This window comes from Camelus dromedarius, chromosome 17 (genome assembly GCF_036321535.1).
Source record: "Camelus dromedarius isolate mCamDro1 chromosome 17, mCamDro1.pat, whole genome shotgun sequence".
NCBI lineage: Eukaryota > Metazoa > Chordata > Mammalia > Artiodactyla > Camelidae > Camelus > Camelus dromedarius.
In genome coordinates, this window is record NC_087452.1 from 32,040,671 (window position 1) to 32,059,602 (window position 18,932).

The 18,932-nt window shown below is 51.2% G+C and overlaps 1 long non-coding RNA gene across 5 annotated transcripts in view; it reads right to left on the minus strand.

Moving 5' to 3' along the window:
• Positions 1–18,932, minus strand: part of LOC105093603 (uncharacterized) — a 49,084-nt gene that overhangs the window by 12,069 nt on the left and 18,083 nt on the right. For 4 of the 5 annotated variants that reach the window (XR_004142462.2, XR_004142463.2, XR_837569.3 and 1 more), the window contains 2 exons: positions 18,309–18,435; positions 9,487–10,066 (listed from right to left, as the gene is read on the minus strand). This is a non-coding gene — a long non-coding RNA (uncharacterized LOC105093603). The remainder of the gene's footprint in view (positions 1–9,486; positions 10,067–18,308; positions 18,436–18,932) is intronic. The other variant, XR_010384848.1, reaches the window with a different exon arrangement.

The following is an 18,932-nucleotide window of genomic DNA, read 5'->3' on the forward strand; positions in this document are numbered from 1 at the left end:
CATAGGCAAAACATTCTCTGACATAAATCGTGACAATGTTTTCCTAGGTCAGTCTACAAAAGCAATATAAATAAAGGCAAAAATAAACAAGTGGGACCTAATCAAACTTGCAAGCTTTTGCACAGCAAATGAAACCATAAACAAAATGAAAAGACCACCTATGGAATGGGAGAAAATATTTGCAAATGATGCAAATGACAAGGGCTTAATTTCCAAAATACACAAACAGCACATATGACTTAATAACATAAAAAACAAACAACCCAATCAAAAAATGGACAGAAACCCTAAATAGACATTTCTCCAACAAAGACATACAGATGGCCAACAGGCACATGAAAAGATGTTCAATATTGCTAATTATTTGAGAGATGCAAATCAAAACTACAGTGAGGTATCACCTCACACCAGTAAGAATGCCCATTATTAAAAAGTTCACAAACAATAAATGCTGAAGAGGGTGTGGAGAAAAGGGAACCCTCCTACACTTGTTGGTGGGAATGTAATTGGTGCAGCCACTATGGAAAATAACATGGAGATTCTTAAAAAACCAAAAATAGAGTTACTATATGATCCAGCAGTTCCACTCCTGGGCATATATCAGGAGAAAACTCTATTCTGTCATTCTCTCTTTTTTCTTTTCCCTTTTTTTTTTTTGCCAATTTTTTTTTTTCAGGGGGGAGATAATTAGGTTTACTTATCAGGAGAAAACTCTATTTCATCATTCTCTTTTTTTTTTTTTGCCAACTTTTTTTTTTGAGGGAGGAGATAATTAGGTTTACTTACTTACTTATGTTTAGAGGAGGTACTAGGGATCAAACCCAGGACCTTGTGTATGCTAAGCATGTGCTCTACCACTTGAGCTATACCCTCCTCCAAAGAAACCCCTATTTTGAAAAGATACATACACCCCAGTGTTCACAGCAGCACTGTTTATAATAGTCAAGACATGGAAGCAACCTCAATGTCCACCAACAGATGACTGGATAAAGAAGGCGAGGTATGTATGTACCAGCCATAAAGAAGAGTGAAATAATGCCATTTGCAGCAACATGGGTGGACCTAGAGATTATCATACTAAGTGAAGTGAATCAGAAAGGGAAAGACAGATATCATATATCACCTACATTTGGAAACTAAAACATGATACAAATGAACTTATTTACAAAACAGAAGCAGACTCACAGACATAGAAAACAAACTTATGGTTACCAAAGGGGAAAGGGGGGTGGGAGAGGGATAAATTAGGAGTTTGGGATTAGCAGATACAAAACTACAATATATATAATAGATAAACAACAAGGTCCTACTGTATAGCACAAAGACCCATATTCAACAGCCTGTAATAAACTATAATGGAAAAGAATATGAAAACGAATATATATGTTTAACCGAATCACTTTGTTGTACATGAGAAATCAACACATTGTAAATCAATTGTACTTCAGTAATAATAAATAAATAAATGGATAAATAAATAAATAAACGACTCCTGCTGGGTGTGCCTGGTTCACACCCCTTCAAAGTGCCTTCTTCCGCTACAGGAGCCCATGTTTTAGATGATCCCCTGATGAGTTTACCTCCTAGACGTCTACAACCGGGAGCTCCTATTCCCCGCCCCAAATTCTGAGGGTGGACAGCTTTCCGGACCATCCCCCTTAGTGCCCTTCCTGGGCTGCTGGAAAATCCCACCATCTTATTCCTCCAGTGCTGTCCTGTATCCTTTACTGGGGGGGAGTCCTGCCAATACTACATGCAGTGTACCAGCCTCCCAATACCAAACTCTGTCCCTTCGGGAAGTACCAGCTGTTGACAGAGGAACAATCAGAGTCCTTGTGCCTCTTCCTATGGCTGACCTAGCTACCTGCAAAGAGAAATTTGGATGTTTTTCCGACAACTCATAGAGGAATTCACTAAGCCGACAATGTCCTATGAACTTACATGTGGTCCCCCTTCCTACATGCTGTATTTTTTGAAGAGAACAGCTGGATCCTCGGTGCAGCCTGGACACACAACAATGTCAAGGACGTATAGTCTATCTTACTGGAAGGGACGCAATCCTCGACCAAGACCCACACTGGGACTACCAACAGGGAGGTACAGGGCTTGAACCCAGGAACCACATTATAACTTGCCTCAGAGAAGGGATGAAAGGCTGTGTTGTTAAGCCTTTTAATTATAACAAAGTCAGAGAAGTAACACAGGGAAAAGATGAGAATCCAGCCCTCTTCCAGGGCCCCTTGGTGAAGGCCTTTAGAAAGTATATCAAAAGCAATTGCGACACCCTCCGAAGGGCAAGTCCTAGTAAATACCCATTTTATCACTCAATCTGCCCCAGACATTAGGAGGAAATTACAGAAGGCAGCTATGGGACCCCAAACCCCCATGACTCAGTTCATGGACTTGGTCTTTGGAGTATCTGACAATAGAGATAGGGTTGAGGAAGCAAGAAGGATTGAAGGTCAACAACAAAAGGCAGAATCATTGGTGGCAGCTTAGCCCCTGAACCATCTCAGGGTCATCTCCCTTCAGAAAGTCCATGGGGTGAGGAGGTGGCGGGCAGGATCTAGAAAATCTGGATCAGGGACCTGGTTTTATTTATTTGTTTGTTTTGTTTTTTAGGGGGGGGTAATTATGATTTTTATATATAGAGAGAGGTACTGGGGACTGAACCCAGGACCTCATGTATGCTAAGCATGCTCTCTACCACTGAGCTATATCCTCCCCCTGAAGGGACCTGTTTGAAATTGCAGCCAAGAGGGTCACTGGAAGGACGAATGACCCTCCTGTATGGAAGAGTCTACCCGAACCCTACCTGATATGCAAAGGAGAAGGCCACTGGGAGCGGGACTGCCCACTACCACCCTGGTCCTAAGGGGGCTTGGGGGTCCCAAACCGATAATGGCTGAGACGACCAAAGAATGATGGGTTCTGGGGCCCTCCCTGTTTCCTGAAGGACAACTGGTGATTTCCCCAGAGGTGTCCCAGGTAACCCTTGATGTGGCAGTAGGAAAGTTATTTTCTTACTAGATGCGGGGGCCACCTACTCTGTGCTGATTTCCCTGGACTGCTGTCCTCCAAATTCTGCACAGTAAGGAGGATGGATGGACGGTCCGAGGCCAAATGATCACCACCCCCTCCCCTTCAGCTGCTTACTAGGAAGTTACCCTCACATACCAGTTCCTGCTCATGCCTGAGTGCCCCGTCCCCTTGTTGAGAAGGGATTTGCTCACTAAATTCCAGACAACAGATAATAGTTCAATTTGCAGATCCCTTCAGAAAAGGCACCACCAGGAGAAACAATTGCTCTTAACCACGGGAGCCTGCTCAGTCCCAAATCAGACGGGGTCTCCCTCCCCCACCAGATTGTTTCTCAAATAAACCCTTCTGTCTGGGACACTGAGATTCCTGGCAGAGCTACTAATGTGCTCCCAGTTCAGATTTCATTGAAACCCAATGCTGATTACCCGTGGAAAAAACAGTCTCCCTTGGGCCTGAGGCCCAGCGAGGTATCCAGCTTTTAATAACCAAGTTCTTAAAATATGGGCTGTTACGACCCTGAGCTGCATAATACCCCCATTCTGCCCATAGAAAAGCAAAGTGGAGAGTACAGATTTGTTTAAGGCCTCAGGGTAGTTAATGAGGAAGTGGTCCCAGTTCATCCAATAATCCCTAATCCATACGCCACAGTGACCCAAGTTCTGGAAAATGCAAACTGGCGTACTGTGCTGGACCCGAAGGATGCCTTCTTCTGCATTCCCCTGCACCCAGATTCTCAATATCTCTTTGCCTTTGAGTGGACAGATCCAGACACACTAACACTCCCCGGCTAACCTGGACTGTGCTGCCCCAAGGCTTCAGGGATAGCCACCACCTGTCTGGTAATGCATTAGCAAAGGAATTAAGAGAATTACATTCAGTTAATGGGTCTCTCCTACAGTATGTGGGCAATCTCCTAACTTCCAGTCTCAGGGAAGACTCAGATAAAAACACCGTTCAGGTCCTCAACTTCCTAGGGGAACGAGAATATCAAGTTTCTCCTCACAGAGCCCAGATTTTCACCCAACACATTAAGTATCTGGGATACGTGCTCACCCCTGGGACAAGGACTCTAGTCCAGGACCAAAAGGAAGCCACTTTAACCCTTAAACCCCCAGACTAAGAGGCAACTGAGGGCCTTTCTGGGGATGGCAGGATTTTGTGTAATCTGGATCCCTGGATCCAGATCCCCTTCTACGAGGCCCTAAAAGGACATGACCACGAACCCCTTAACTGGGCTGAAAATTGCCAACAGGCGTTCCTAGCTCTAAAACAAAAATTAGGGACACCCCCCCCCTTGCATTGTCTCCTGAACTTAGAAAAACCCTTTACCCTTTATATAGCTGAGAAGCAAGGGATAGCTTTGGGTGTCCTCACTCAAAAACTCAGGCCCCTGCCTAGACCAATAGCTTTTATCTCAAAACACCTTGATCAGGTGGTCACTGGATGGCCAGGATGTCTTAGGGCAGTGGCTGCCACTGCTTTGCCAGTAGAAGAGGCCAGTAAGTTCACCCTGGGACAGTCATTGCAAGTCCTAACTCCTTACCAGGTACAAGGAGTCCTAGAGGCAAAAGGACACCAATGGCTGATGGGTGGACGATCGCTAAAATACCAAGCGCTCCTACTTGACACTCCAGGAGTAACTCGGAAAGTTTGCCAAGCCCTGAACCCAGCTACTCTAATGCCGGACCCCCACCCCACGGGTCCCTTGTTCACTCCCACGTGGAGACTTCTGAGCATGTTCACTCCAGGAGGCCTGACCTCAAGGATGAGCCCCTGACCGATCCCGATGCAGAGCGGTTTACTGATGGAAGCAGTTTCATGCACAGACCGGGGAGACAGACTGGCTTGGCCACAAGCAGCCTGCAGACAATTGTTGAGTCTGGAGCTCTGCACTCTTCACACTTCTGCCCCAAAAGCCGAGTTGATCGTCTTGACCAGAGCACTGCAGCCAGGAAAGGCATTAGAACCAATATATATATCCTGATCTTAAGTATGGATTCTCAGTGCTCTGTGCCCTGCTGCCAAGGGGAAACACAGGGGACAACTAACGGCCACAGGGTCCCCTATAAAACAACCAGGCGGAAATTCTAGAAGTAGAAGCAGTCCAGCTTCCAAGGGAGTTTGCAGTCAGTCATTCATTGCAGGGGTCACCGAAGGGGCAACATTTCTCTCATAAGGGGAAACGCCCTAGTCCACAAGGCTGGGCAGCCTGCAGCCCAAGAACAGCCGTCCCACCAGCTGCAGCTCTCAAACCCGACAGTCTCCCCTTCCCAACGCCGCCATCCTATACGCTTGAAGAAACCCAGTGGGCTAAACACTGGGGACTGGACAGAGAACTCTCAGGGTGGCTGACGAGAGATAACAAGCTTCTTATTCTAGGGGCCGAGCAATGGAAAATAATTAAGCACCTCCACGAATCCTCCCACTTAGGGTGAGACTCCCTATTCAAACTGGTCACCCAGGTGTTCCTGGGTGAGGACTGTCCCAAACTGATAAGAATGTCACCAGGGCTTGCAAACTTTGTGCCCACAATGACCCAAGAAGCCATCCCATAACCCCACCCCTAAGTCAGCCCATTCAACATCGAGGAACCTATCCCGGGGAAGACTGGCAGATGGACTTGACCCAGATGCCACCACACAGGGGATGGAAAAACCTATTGGTGTTCACAGACACCTTTACAGGATGGATAGAAGCTTCCCCTACTAGGACTGAAAAGGTAACACAAGTGTCCAAATTTCTGCTTAAAGAGAAAATTCCGAGATTTGGGTTACCAAAAAGCCTACAGAATGATAATGGACCTTCCTTCACTGCCGAGGTGACCCAAGCTCTGGGTATTAACTACCGCCTCTGCTCTTTCTGGAGGCCCTCATCCTCAGGCAAGGTAGAAAAAGCCAATCATGTTCTACAAAGAACGCTTGGTAAGCTGTGCCAAGAGACTTCAAAAACCTGGGTCTCCACCCCTGCCCCCCGTAGCCCTTCTGCAGAACAGGATGGTCCCCAAGGGAATTTTAAAACTTTATTTGAAATGACTGATAGGTAGCCCTTGACTTCAGACCTCATGTTTGATGAAGAAACCCACCAACTGGTCTCCCACTGTTAGCTTGAGCCAAGTTCAAAGGGCCTTCCAAGAATATGGAAACAAAGTGCTCCCCACCTCACAAAAGAAAAGGTCTTCTCCATCCAGTCAGGGGACTCTGTCCTACTAAAACTTGGAAGGAAGGGTCCCCTGAAGACCAGCTACCACCAAAATGGAAAGGACCTTATGAAGTGTTATTGAGTACCCCAACTGCTGTCAAGGGAGTTACTGGTTGGGTACGTCTGTCTAGAATAAAACCTGTATCTTGTAAGTCCCAACAGGAACCAGAGGCGACCCACTCCTGGGAGCCAGTGGAAGACCTCAGATACCTGTTCATGAGAACAGATAACTGACTTCACGTGGCCGTGGTGGGTTGGCCTCCTACTTCTTGTGTTTCTATCATGCCCTTACTCTGCTGCTTTTCAGAACCCCCTCCCCTTGATAAACACCTTCTTTGTCCCTGCTGGGTCTGAAAAGAAAAAGTACAGTAATATGATGTCAAAAACCATGATAGTCCCAGTAGGACTTCTGACGGTGGTGGCGGCTCAGGGGGAATGGGCAATAATGCTGTAGTACACGTATCTAAAAGAGTCGCCCGGGGAGAAAACCTAGTTAATTGTTGTGTCTGTCATAAAACCCCTGACTTATAGCAATCATTACAGGTACACATAGGTACACACGACCAGAGCTTATCAATCAAACACACGGAAGCCCACCTCCACCCCACCATCACCGATACTAGTGCCATGGGTAATACCCCCGTCAGGCCTCATTCCTTGCCTGCATTTAACTCTTTTAAACAAGGTGACTTAAAATTTTTGCATTAATCATGGCTACTTCTGTTATCCAGAAAACCAGTCATGCTTCTGACGCCACTATACCTCTAATGGTTCTCTTGGCTGTGGTAAACCTCTTTGGAATGATCCCTGGCCCCTGGGTGGTAATATTGCCACAGTGTTTTTGAACCCAGACCCAAAATACATTCCCACAAATGCCTCCAAAAGGTGTGCTTATAATGAAGCCCAGACCCAAGGTGCCTAGGGGATAGGGATGGAATGGACTAAAAATTGGGCTACAAGTGGTCGGGCTCCATGGAAGTGGTAAGTAAAACCTTCATACTACACCATCTCATCTAAGCAGAGGGCATGGAATATTCCCCAACTTAACTATTTTGCAAATATTAAAGGGCCCTTTTCCCCACATTATGTTCTAACTTGTCCCTTCTGAGCTTGCAAACAGCTGCTTCCTTGATGAACTGCTCTTCTCCCAGATCTCTTATTGCACCTTCAGGATATGTCTGGACATGTGGCACTCCCCACAATGAGGGCCCAAAGACAAGGGCACCCCTGGGCAAATGTGGCCCCTATGTAAGTGCTTAGCCTTATATCAGTAATGTGTGGCACGAGGGAGCCTGTACATTAGGACATTTGAGCCCATTCACAGTCATAATAACACTAAATATTGTCCCAGGAGGGCCATCAGATTAACACTGGCAGGAATAGGACTGGCAGGGGGATGGGCAGCTCCATGGGGAGGCTTTGCCTACTAGGTGGTAACCCTAGAAATCTAATCAGCACTTTGGAGACACTAGCCCTGACCACTGGAAAAGCCCGAAACAGACATCTAACTTCTTTAAACTCACTGGCCAATGCGATCATAGACAATAGATTGGCCTTGGATTAATTGCTGGCCAAGCAAGGTGGCGTTTGTGAGGTCAGAAACAAAACCTGCCGTATTCTATGTCAACAATTCGGGCCAGATCCAGATGGACATCAAAAAGATTTATGAACAGGCATCATGGTTACACCACTACAACCAGGGGGCAGACCCTAATGCCATCTGGTCCACCAATCAGAGCACCATCCCTAGCCTTACTTGGTTCCTGCCCCTCCTGGGCCCAGGAATGATCATGCTCCTTCTCCTCCTCTTTGGACCCTGCCTCTTTAACCTCTTGGTAAAGTTCACATCTTCCAGGTTACAACAGCTCCATGTCAAAGTGAAGGCTACACGAGGATTCCAGCCCATTCCGCCCTCTGATTTAAAACAGAAGCCATCCTGCCCCTGGGACCCTACACCAGGCATCCAAAGATTTTTTTACTCCCTGATAGGCCGGGTCCATGCCCCTACTCAGCCCTAAAGCAGCTACAGAAGACAGTCACCCCTCTGCTTCCCATAAAATAATGAGAGTAAAATTTCTGAAGCAGGAATGAGGCAGGAGGGAAAGGAGATGGACACAAAGGTTAGATAAACGAAGAAGGGGCACCACTGTTGGGATGCGATAAAGTCTGTCCATAACCAGCTGAAATCAAGGTGGCTTTTAGAATAGTCTGGGCATTGACTTTAAGCTCATTATACCTTCATTATGACACTCAAAATGACTCCTCCTTACACCAAGACTCTTCCAAGATGGACCATGAAAGACCAAAAAAATGAGCAGTCACCCAATGCCTGGAAAACCCCCCTTGTTTCACCAAAATAGCAAGAACATTCCTCCCATTTGTTAGCATATGAAATTATTTAGCCCCTAAAGACCTATGACCCCCATGCCCCAGGCCGCTCCCACTTTCTGAGATGGTCCGCCTTCTGCCTATGGAGTGTGTATCCCTCTAAATAAACCCACCTTTGCTTTTCTCTGGCTCGCTCTTGAATTCCTTCCTGCAACAAGCCAAGGACCCTCACTTGGTGGTCTGTCCAAAGGACTCCTGCAGGTCCCGGGATGTGAGGTTTCTCTCTCCTGCAACCATGAGAGGCCTCTACCCTCCCTGTGGATCTCGATTAGGGCTGGGGCGGGGACAGGCTCTCCTCTGCACGTTGCTGGTTCCCCCACCCCCTGCTAAATTCCAAGCACCTCTGGGAAGGTATGAGGCTGAGGTCCTTCTCCAGGACAGGCTAGTGGGCATCCTGACAGCACAGCCCACAGGGACCCATCTAATGGGTCATAACCTCAACGCAGCATTAGCCTGCAACACCTGAACACACCTGTCTAGGCCTGTGGAAGGTCAGGGCTGCACAGGCCTAGGGGGTCATTTGTCCCTCCCCTGGCTCCAGGCCCTGCAGCCTGCAAACCTTTGTTTTACCAACAGGAGGCAAGTGGAACTTGGCCTGGGCGTCCCGTGTGTGTCCAAGAGACAGAAACACAAGCTGCTGGGCCATGAACACAACACAGTGATGAGATAATTAATCCACCCACCCTGCGGGCCTCACGCGAAAGGCTGCCTGCCTCCCAGGAGCTCACAGGCCAGCTGAGTGAGGGAAGGGGAAACTCTAAGGAGTCGGCCTCCTGGGTGCAGGCTGTGTCTCAGGCACACACCCCCTTATTTCAGCCTCATGAGACGTGTCATTTGGACCACGGAACAGAGACTTACCGGGAGGATAAGGCACTGAGCCAGGAAGCTGAGCTGTATTCATGCAGGCAGTCCGGAGGGAGCCCTCGGAGGCGCGAGCAGGGAGCAGGCCCAGTGGGGGTCCCTGAGGCCGTCCGGTTGGTGCTGCAGCCGGTGCTGGGTAGGATCTGCTCAGGCCTCTCCCAGCCACACAGCCTAGGCCCTGGCTTCTCCCTGTCGCCTCTGCTGCAGCCCTGGGATGTGCCCGGAACGCCAAAGCGGAGCAGCAGAATCCACCGCCCAGCGCCTAGCCAGCTACCCGGCTCCAGGCCAGGCTGGGCCCGCCTCTCCACGCTGCTCGTGCCGCTGAAGCGTCGGCTCCACCCGCCCGGAGAGACCCGGAGTGAATTCAGCTGTGGCCACCCGCTCCTGTCCCACCTGGGAGAGAGGTGTTGTGGGGACGGAGGCTCCTGCAGAGCCCAGCTCACCCGCCTGCGCTCAGAGCCCACTCTGGGGGGCTCCACAGAGCCACGCGGATGGCGCTCGGTGTCCAGCGGCTCACATGTCCTGAGATGCAGCACAGAAAACCCCGTGCAATATGTACAGTGGAATAATACTCAGCCTTAAAAAAAATGAAATAACGCCATTTGCAGCAACATAAATGGACCCAGAGATTATCACACTAAATGAAGTCAGAAAGACAAAGATAAATACCGTATTATATCACTTATATGTAGAATCTAAAATATGACACAAATACACTTATTTAGAAAACAGAAACAAACTTATGGTTACCAAAGGGGAAAAAGGGTGGGGGAGGGAGAAATCAGGAGTTTGGGATTAGCAGATACAAACTACTATATATAAAATAGGTAAAAAAATATGGTCTTACTGTATAGCACAGGGAACTATATTCAATATCCTATAATAAATCATAATGGAAAAGAACATACATGTATAACTGAATTATTCTGCTTTACACCAGAAACTAACACAACATTGTAAATCAACTATACTTCAATAAAAAAGAAAAAAAAAAAGAGATAATCCTGTGAGAAACAAGCTGCCTTCTGCTGAGGGCCACAGATACCCTCTCTGTGTGGGGTTAACAGGTCATCATAGCGGAGTTATTCCTGCAGGTGCAGGACACCTCTGCCACCTGCAGCTGTGTGACTTTGGGCACATTGCTAACTAGCCCTGCAAAGCCCCACATTCCTCATTGGGAAAATAAGGACTGTCAGACAGGTACCCCAGAGGTTTAGATGGGCAGTGCAGGGCCGGGCGTGGTAATGAGAACACCCCATTTAGTGTGGCTTTGCTCTCTACAGACCCTGTAGCAAGCATTCTGTATGCTCAATCTCACTGGATCTTCACAAAAAGCCCAAGAGATAGGCGTCATTTTCCCCATCTTACAGAAGAAGAAACTGAGGCTCAGAAAGGCTGAGACACAACCTGTTCTCAGGAAGGAGTGATGGGAGTGGGGGATGTGAGCAGATGCTGTCTTGAGGGGGCAGCCTGTTGCAGCTACAGGCTAGGGGCAGGAATGAGGGGGTTAAAGGGCGTGGGGTCTGTCCAGGCTAGAGGAACAGGAAGGAGGCAGATCAAGCGGGGCAGGTGCTGGACCAGCTTGTTGAGATCCCAGAGTGGGACTGGTCCAGATAACCTCCCACCCTGCTAGGAAGGGAGACAGAACAGGAACTGAGGTCCCTGGTCTGTTCTGAGCAGACGCCTCTCCTAAGCCCCCAAATCCTGCTGTCAGGGCTCCCAGGAGACCCTGATCCTCACTACTCACTAGCCTGGTAGGCACAAGACAGGCGCTAACACAGCTCAGGAAGAAGCAGGCAGACTCCAGGAGGCCAGGGATGGAACTTCTTCAGCGCTAGGCTGTCCCTGGGACATCATTGTCGCCCTTGCCTCCCTGCCGAGTCTCTGCCTAGGAGGACCAACAACTTCTCACCAGCCTGCACATTGGAGCTGGCCAGGCTCCCAGAGAAGTCTCAGAGTATGAATGAATTCCTTGCCCCACCCCGCAGCAAGCAGAGAAACAGCCAATACTGGGGCCCTCCTCCTGGCTGGCCTCCATGATTAACCCAGCAGCTTCCACCTACAGAACAAGTTCAGAGGCAGCCCCGTGCTTATCTCCTGAGGACTGGAGGTCTGTCTGTATCTTCCCTTGGCTTGCCATGAGGTGACCCAATCAGTGTCCTAGGATAAAAAGCTTTCCACACCTCAGGTGCCAATGCCTCTAGCCAAATCCAAGAAAGGGCCCCTCCAGGGTACGGGGCTTATAGGGGAATGTGGTGGTGGGGCTGACACGGCTGTGCCTGTCTGTCCCCTCCCCTCCCCAACAGCCCCTGGCGGCTCCTTTCTGCATGACTGCCACGTTCACTGGCTCCTTCCCCATGTCCAGGGCCCCTTCCCTGCACAACTCAGACACCCCTCCCTGCCCAGCATGGCCCAGGCTGAAGAGTACCCAGAACCCCTGAAGATGGTCACGAGTAAAAAGGCTCTCAAAAGCCACCCAGGCTCCCATGCCTGCCTGATGAATTCAAGGCTCCCAGGGTGCCCCCTCCTACATTTCATGTAGCAAATACTTCCCAGAAAAGCCTCTGGCTAGTTCTGGGTCAAATCCACTGCCCTGGACACCAGGACAGAGAAAGGAGATCCAGGGTTCATCCCCACAACCAGGCCTGGTCCCTGACACACCCTGAACACACCAACCCTTCATGATCCCAATGGCAAGGGTTGCAGGGTTCCAAGAGTGCCCCCGGTGGGGCCATGATGAGTCCATCTTCCAGCCCAGGAGAGGGGTCTCCTCGCTCCCTCTGCCTCCTCCTCCTCCTTCCTGTCTCTGTAGCCCAAGGCCTGGGTTCTTCTCTCGGCTCCTAAGGTGGGCACCATCTCTTCAGATGGGACCACCCTGAGGACCCAGCAGGTGGTGGCTAGACGTGGCCCAGGCAGGGAGATAGCAAGACCAGTGTGCACAGCCCCGAGAGAAGGCCTGACCACCTCCAGGGGCTCATAAAGGGGAAATGTCATGATTTATGCTCATGTGTTTGTTCGTTTTTGACTTCTTAATTTCTTCAAATATTTATTGAGCCAAGGTAGGGAGGTGAGGTCAGCCTAGGGGTTTCTAACAGTTTGGGGGTGTCAGCTTTTAGCTGGCAGAGGGATCCCAGTGGTGGCCTCTGCCGGGCACCCAAAACCCCTCTGGGTAGACAGTGCTCTGAGAGCCCTGTGTTCAGACCCTAATTGAGCCACTTCCCAGCGGTTCAGCACTGGGCTGGTGCCCTCAGCGCTCTGGGCATTGCCTTTCTCAGGAAAATGAGGCCAAGGCAATGCCTGGTCCCCAGGGTAGAAAGGACAGGACACAGGCCATGCAGACAGGCACCTGGACAGAGTAAGTGCCCAGTGATGCAGCGCCATGTCGGTTTCCCTTCCCACCCTGTGCAGGAGGCTGAAGGCAGGGTCAGGACCCCAAGCTTGCTCCCTCTGACAAGAGCAGCCCAAAGCCCATTCCCTGGGCCTCAGTTTCCCCATCTGTGAATGGGTGAGGCAGACTCATGGGGCCTGGCCATGGCACCAAATATGAAGAGGAAACACACTCCACGCTCAACAGAAGCCCAGCTCGTCATCCCGGAGGGCATCAGGTTTTTCCACGAATAAGACAGCCAGATGTCCTGGCCAGCAGGCATAGGGGCGGGGCCTGGGTGGCCAAGGCAGGGGGACATGGGGCCTTCTGTGCCCTCCAAATGACCCTAAGTTATCTCCTCCAGACAGCTCCTTCCGCCAACTCTGTCCTCTGGCTACTGCTTATCTCCCTGATAAATGGCTCCACTGTCCTGACAGAGGAAGAGCTGTCTGTGTCCTTCAGAGCCCTCCCTGCTCTGGCAGGGCATAGCTGGGTGAGGACTCAGGCCTCAGCACGTCAGCACTGTGGCTGAAGATCCCAGGCCACTGACCCAAGATTCTGGCCAGGTGGGATGGGGACCCCAGCCCCAGGGAGGCTGGCTGGCTATCTCACTGCTGGTTGTCTTCCTGGTTAAGGCCCTTGGGGACTCTGGTCTAAAGCAGGAGAAAGGTCATGTCTTGGGGAGTTGGGGGGAAAGCCAGGCCCTCTTCTCACAAGGAGCTCACTATTTTCTCCCAGAACCTCCCAGGCCCTACTCGCACCCTCCCCACCTGACACACACACACACACACACACACACACACACACACACACACACACACACACACACACACACACACACACATGCACCGTAGGATACCCCAACCACAATCTGGCAGCAGGGAGGGGCTTGCTTTGAGCCATGATTTGTACATGACCCTAAAGTGACCCTTGGCAGATGCTGGCCACGTACAGGCCATGCAGTGACATCCCGTGGAAGGGGCGGGTGCCAGCAGGAAAGGCGGCGAGCCTGTCTCCATGAGGTCCTTTTGCCCATCCTACCTCCACAGCTGTTGGAACACTGGCCCCAGGGAACAGGGGGACTGGCCCAGGCACCCAGCAGAACGCCTGGAGTCTCCGGGGCTATGCAGACAGGGTCAGCCTGTGCCTCTTTGCAGACAGAGCTGCGCTCAGAGACCACACATCCCATAGGAGGAGACGTCTTCTCTTCCCTTTGGTCCAGGGCCGAGGGTCGGGTCTGCTGACCCCGCTTTTCCTTCTGGCTTCAGCCTGGCAAAGGCAGGTCCTCTGTCCACAGCCTGAATCTCGGACTGTGCCAACCCCTGGCACGTAGTTGGCTCTGAAGAAATGTCTGTTGATGAATGAATCTTGGCTCCACATGAATCTTTGATACTCTAGGTTCTTACATCCAAATATGATGTTTCATTGAAAAACATTCTGCACTTACTCGGGGCTGAGGTGGCTCCCAACACACAGCCAGTGTCACTGCTGTTGCTGTTCACTTCAGAGCTGCCCTGAACCAGCCACTGCCAGTGACTTGGGGGGCAGGCCTGGGGGTGGTTACATTTTAGGGGCCAATAAAACCATCTTTCCAACATTCTCAGCATATGGGTATGAATAGGCATTTAAATCCTCCTAGCTGTTTGTGCCTGAACTTAAATCTCCATTGATAGAAACAATAGCTGTGGCTTTTACATTAATTTACTCCTCATTCGACATACACTGATGATGCGCATGCCCTGGGCTCATCAGGAGTGAGAAGACGTGGTCCAGCAGGGACCATGAGAAACCCGCCTGTGTTGCGAGCTAAGGGTGACGTGAAATGTGTAAGCACACCATGAAAGGCCCGATTCCAGGTTCCGTGAGTGCTCTGAGGGGCAGTGAGGGCGCTACAGAGACGGGTACCAGGGGGCTGTCACGATCTGCAGGCTTGGAAAGCTGCCCAGGGAGAGGACTGGGGAGCTGACTGTGAAGAGTGAGTGGGAGTCAGCAAGGGAAAAGGAAAGGGACACTTTCCAGACACAGAGAAGAACCTGGGCAAAGGCCAGAGGGCCAGAGAGACCGCAAAAGCCTGACTGTTGGTTGCACTTGAGTGGAGGAGGGAGTCCAGTTCCAGGGAGAGGCTGGACCAGAGCACACAGGGCCTCTGGGGGCAAGCAATGGGGAGCCATGGCAGGTCAAGCAGAAGGAGCAGGAGGCCAGAGGCAACTTCGAGAGATCCCTCTCCAGCTGTGGTGTGGAAGAGGGTTATGGAGAATTTCACTCCCCAAAGTCTGGAGCTGATTTTGCCAGTAGAGACAGGGATGCAGTTTTTCATTGTTCTCTGTCATCTCCTCCATGCTTGTCCAGACTGCAGGCTCTCAGGGACAAGGGAGAGTCTGTATCTCATTCATTTCTGAGGGCCCAGAAGCCATCACAGGCCAGACATACAGCAGGGGTCAAACAGAAGCCTGCTGAGTGAGGGATCCCACTGACCTGGTGCCCCACCTGTCTGCCCATAGATGCCCGGGGAACTGTCCGTCAGACCCTGCCTCTACCCACTGGCTCACATCCTCAGCTGAGCTGGGCCGGGCCCTGCAGGACGTGCTGGACAGCAGGCCGGGCATCCAGGAAGCCGACTCCGTGCCTTTCCTCATGCTCCCACACTGGCTGCCAGCCGGGGAAGTTCTGGTCCGGAAGCCCTCCCAGCCATCAGGCTCAGAATTGCAGGCACCATCTACTGGGGCCAGATCAGATCCAGAGCCATGCAGCCTGCAGAAGCCCAGGGCCCTGCTCATGGAGTCCACCTTGGCCTCAATCTTACCTCAGGCAGTGGAGGCAAGACAAGAAGTCAAAGGTAGGGTAGAGATTAGGATGCAGAGAAACTTGGGTGGGACTGGAGGAGAGCAGTGCCTCCTACTCAGGAGGAACTGCTCACCAGCTACAGCTAGGCCAATTCACCACAGGCAGCCAGGGAATCAGTGAGCTCTCTGTCCCAGGAGGTGTGTAAGCAAGACCAGAAGCTGGCGGAACTTCCAGATCCCCTCCTTCACTCTGTAAGAATCCCCTACCCAGCATCCTCTCTCTACTGACCCCTAAAAGCCACCCCTCCTACTCCTGGGGGACGATCACGGCTCCTGTGTGGTCTCATCGCCCCTCCCTCCCCATCTCACTTGCCTCTTCCATGACATAAGAGTGGATGAGCTCAGGAGGTGTTTCTCTTTCATTCTCTGCCCTCCAAGCACCACACAAGAATTGTATTTATTCTCAATATCCATAAACATTTTCTTCTAAAACAAAAACATGTAAAGTCCCAAACCAATTAGAGAGAACATAGGAAGTCACCTTAATTTCAGGACACAAAGAAATACCATCAGGCTACTTGTGGTAAACTGGATTGCTTCTCCAAAGGCCTGAGGCTGTCTGGAAGGGGTCTGAGGGAGGCCAGAGTGGGAGGTCCCAGGACCCCCTCCTCTGCCCCTGTGCCCCTTAATACCTACCAGGAGCCCTCAGGTTGGGGCCCGGGGTCCAGTTTTGCCCCTGCAGACACACACCCATCCTCCTCTAGTCCCCAGATAACCGGCTTCCTCTTCTCTTGTACTTCTGATGAAATCCACCCCCACCCCCAGCATGGCTGACAGGGCCCTGGATCTGAACAAACCAGGGCCTCCACCCACTTCTTCATGCCCACTTCCTCACTCTCTGCTCCTGGCCTTTGCACTTAATGTTCCTTCCTCCCTGAACTCTTTTCCCCTCTCTTATCTTGGCTAAGGGTACATGCATCCTTTGGAACTCAGCTTGTATACCCCCTCCTCCAGGAAGCTCTCCTTGACCTAATCAGAGGTTTTCACAGCCACTTGTACACCCCCTGTCACAAGCCTGCTCATTCTGACACATACTTTCCTTCTCACATGTCTGTTACTTCCATTGCCACTCAGTGTCTCAGGGCCCAGCACAATGCCTGGCACAGAAAATGTGCCTAGAAAGTGTTTGATGAATGAATTAATGTCCCCCTTAATGCTCTCAGAACCCTAAGCTGGCGCTGACTAGATGTTCTAGTTCCAAGCCCATTGTAAAAGCCCAAAAGGGCACAGCCTTGCCCTGAGTCTAGATACAGGTCTGGGGCCTGGGACTTGGGGATCCCTGCAACCTGGGGTGGGAGGGTGTGTGTTCCCAGAATTCTTTCCTAACGCGGTCCTGTTATTTAGATAGACCAGCTGAGAGCCCTCCATGAGCAGGAAGCAGGAAGGAGAGCTGGGCCTCTGTTCTCCCACCCAGTCCCCAATTTGGAGGGTGTGCAGCCTGTAATTTGGAAGGCTAATTTGGTCTGGGGTTAGAAGGGAGCTCTCTGTGTACTGAGCGATGCTATCCCCTCCCAGAGGAGGAAGTGTCCTCTCCCTGGGGAGCTGGGGCCTCTGCTCTCAGGCACAGGCTACACTGCTCCAGCGTCTCCCTGAGGCCCAGGCTAATATCCCTAGAACACAGAGTAGCCAGCCCTCAGCCAGAGGAAAGGAAGAGAGAGAAACCTGGGGTCTAGTCCCTTGGGCCACTGACTGCCCAGACAGGGGTTACCTCGGTCAGTGTGTCTCAGACATCAAAAAAAACCCCAAGGGTCCCCAAGGAGGGGACCAGGGTCCCAGAGTACCCCAGCCAACTGCTCAGGAGAAACACGGGGGAAATGGGAACCTGGCCCAGAAGCCGCATTCCCCAGAAACTCCCCCACTCCTGCTGCTCCCTGAGCCCAGCCACAGAGTCCCTTAACATTGCTCTGGCATGATGGGCTATCACGTCATTTCCATCCTTTGAACACCTTTCACCTCCTCCTCTGTGAAGCCCTCTGTGACCACCAGGCTGGATCAAGAGCCACTTTCAGGCTCCCACCATGCTGGACTTTTCATTTCATGGCACTGGGTGTTCTGCCCTACAGGTGCCTGGTCATGGTCATCTTGGTGGCCCAGATCCCTGCCCAGGGTCTAGCTGGGCAGAGCTAGTATGACAGGACAGGCAGAGAGGCTGCTCTACTCCCAGCTGTGTGGCCTTGGCCCAGAAGCGGCACTTCTCTGGGCCTCAGTTTGCTTATCTGTGGACCAGGCAGATGGAAGCATTCCAGTGTTTGATGAACATGTAAATGAATGAATGAGAGGCTGGTCTAGAAGTTTTGTAAACCCTGACAACTCAAACCTTCTAGAGTTTCTTCTCCTCATTCAAGCTGCATGGCTCTCTGCCCAGGTACATGTCGGCAGGGACTGGCATTGGCCTTGGGATGAGGTAGGCAGAAGCCCCAGGGACGGTCAGGGCTGGCAGGAGTGGCAGCGGAGCTGAGACACTGAGACCTTGATAGGGTGATGGGTGACCAAGTCTTGGTGGGAGGGCAGAAAGACTTCAGGGTGCCAGGTACAGTCTCCCTCGCTGAACATGCCTGGTGTTCCAGGACCCCAGCCTGCTTGGGGGCTGCACCCCATCCTCAACTCACCCACATCCCAGCAGCTTCTCCCTAAACTTCTTCTCGGCTCTGCCGTCTGTCACCGGGGCTGGTGATTCACACGCTCCACTCTTCTTTCCTCTTCCTGACTAATTATAGCTCCTGCGTGTTTCTCCCCCTGGAAAAAATGTCTTCTTAAAAAAACATATTCCCAAGCCAGCAGTAATTAATTTGGTGAGCACCAGTGTGCAATTCAGACAGACTCTGAGGACGGGAAGGTCCCAGGTGTGGGGAGATGTCTTCCGTCCAACAGAGGAAGGGAGGGGCGTGGGACCTTGGGGTGGACATGGGGCACTTCAAGCAGCAGAGGCTCAGTCCATCCCCCACTCCACCCACCTTGGCTCTGGGGACCCTGGGGAATGACAGTCACAGGAACAGTCATGGGGGCTCTATTGAGCACTACTAAGTGCTGGGCACAGTGCCAAGTGCATGGACATTTCATCCTCTGACACCTGCTGAAGTAGCCCTATGGGCCCCACTCTGGAAAAGAGGAAATTAAAGTTCAGAACTTGCACAGGAACCCAGAGCCCTCAGTGGTGGGGAGAAACGTGCAGCCTGTGGTGCCGGGAGCTGTGGCCTGAACAGAGGGAGGCCCTGGACCACTAGGCCTCCAAG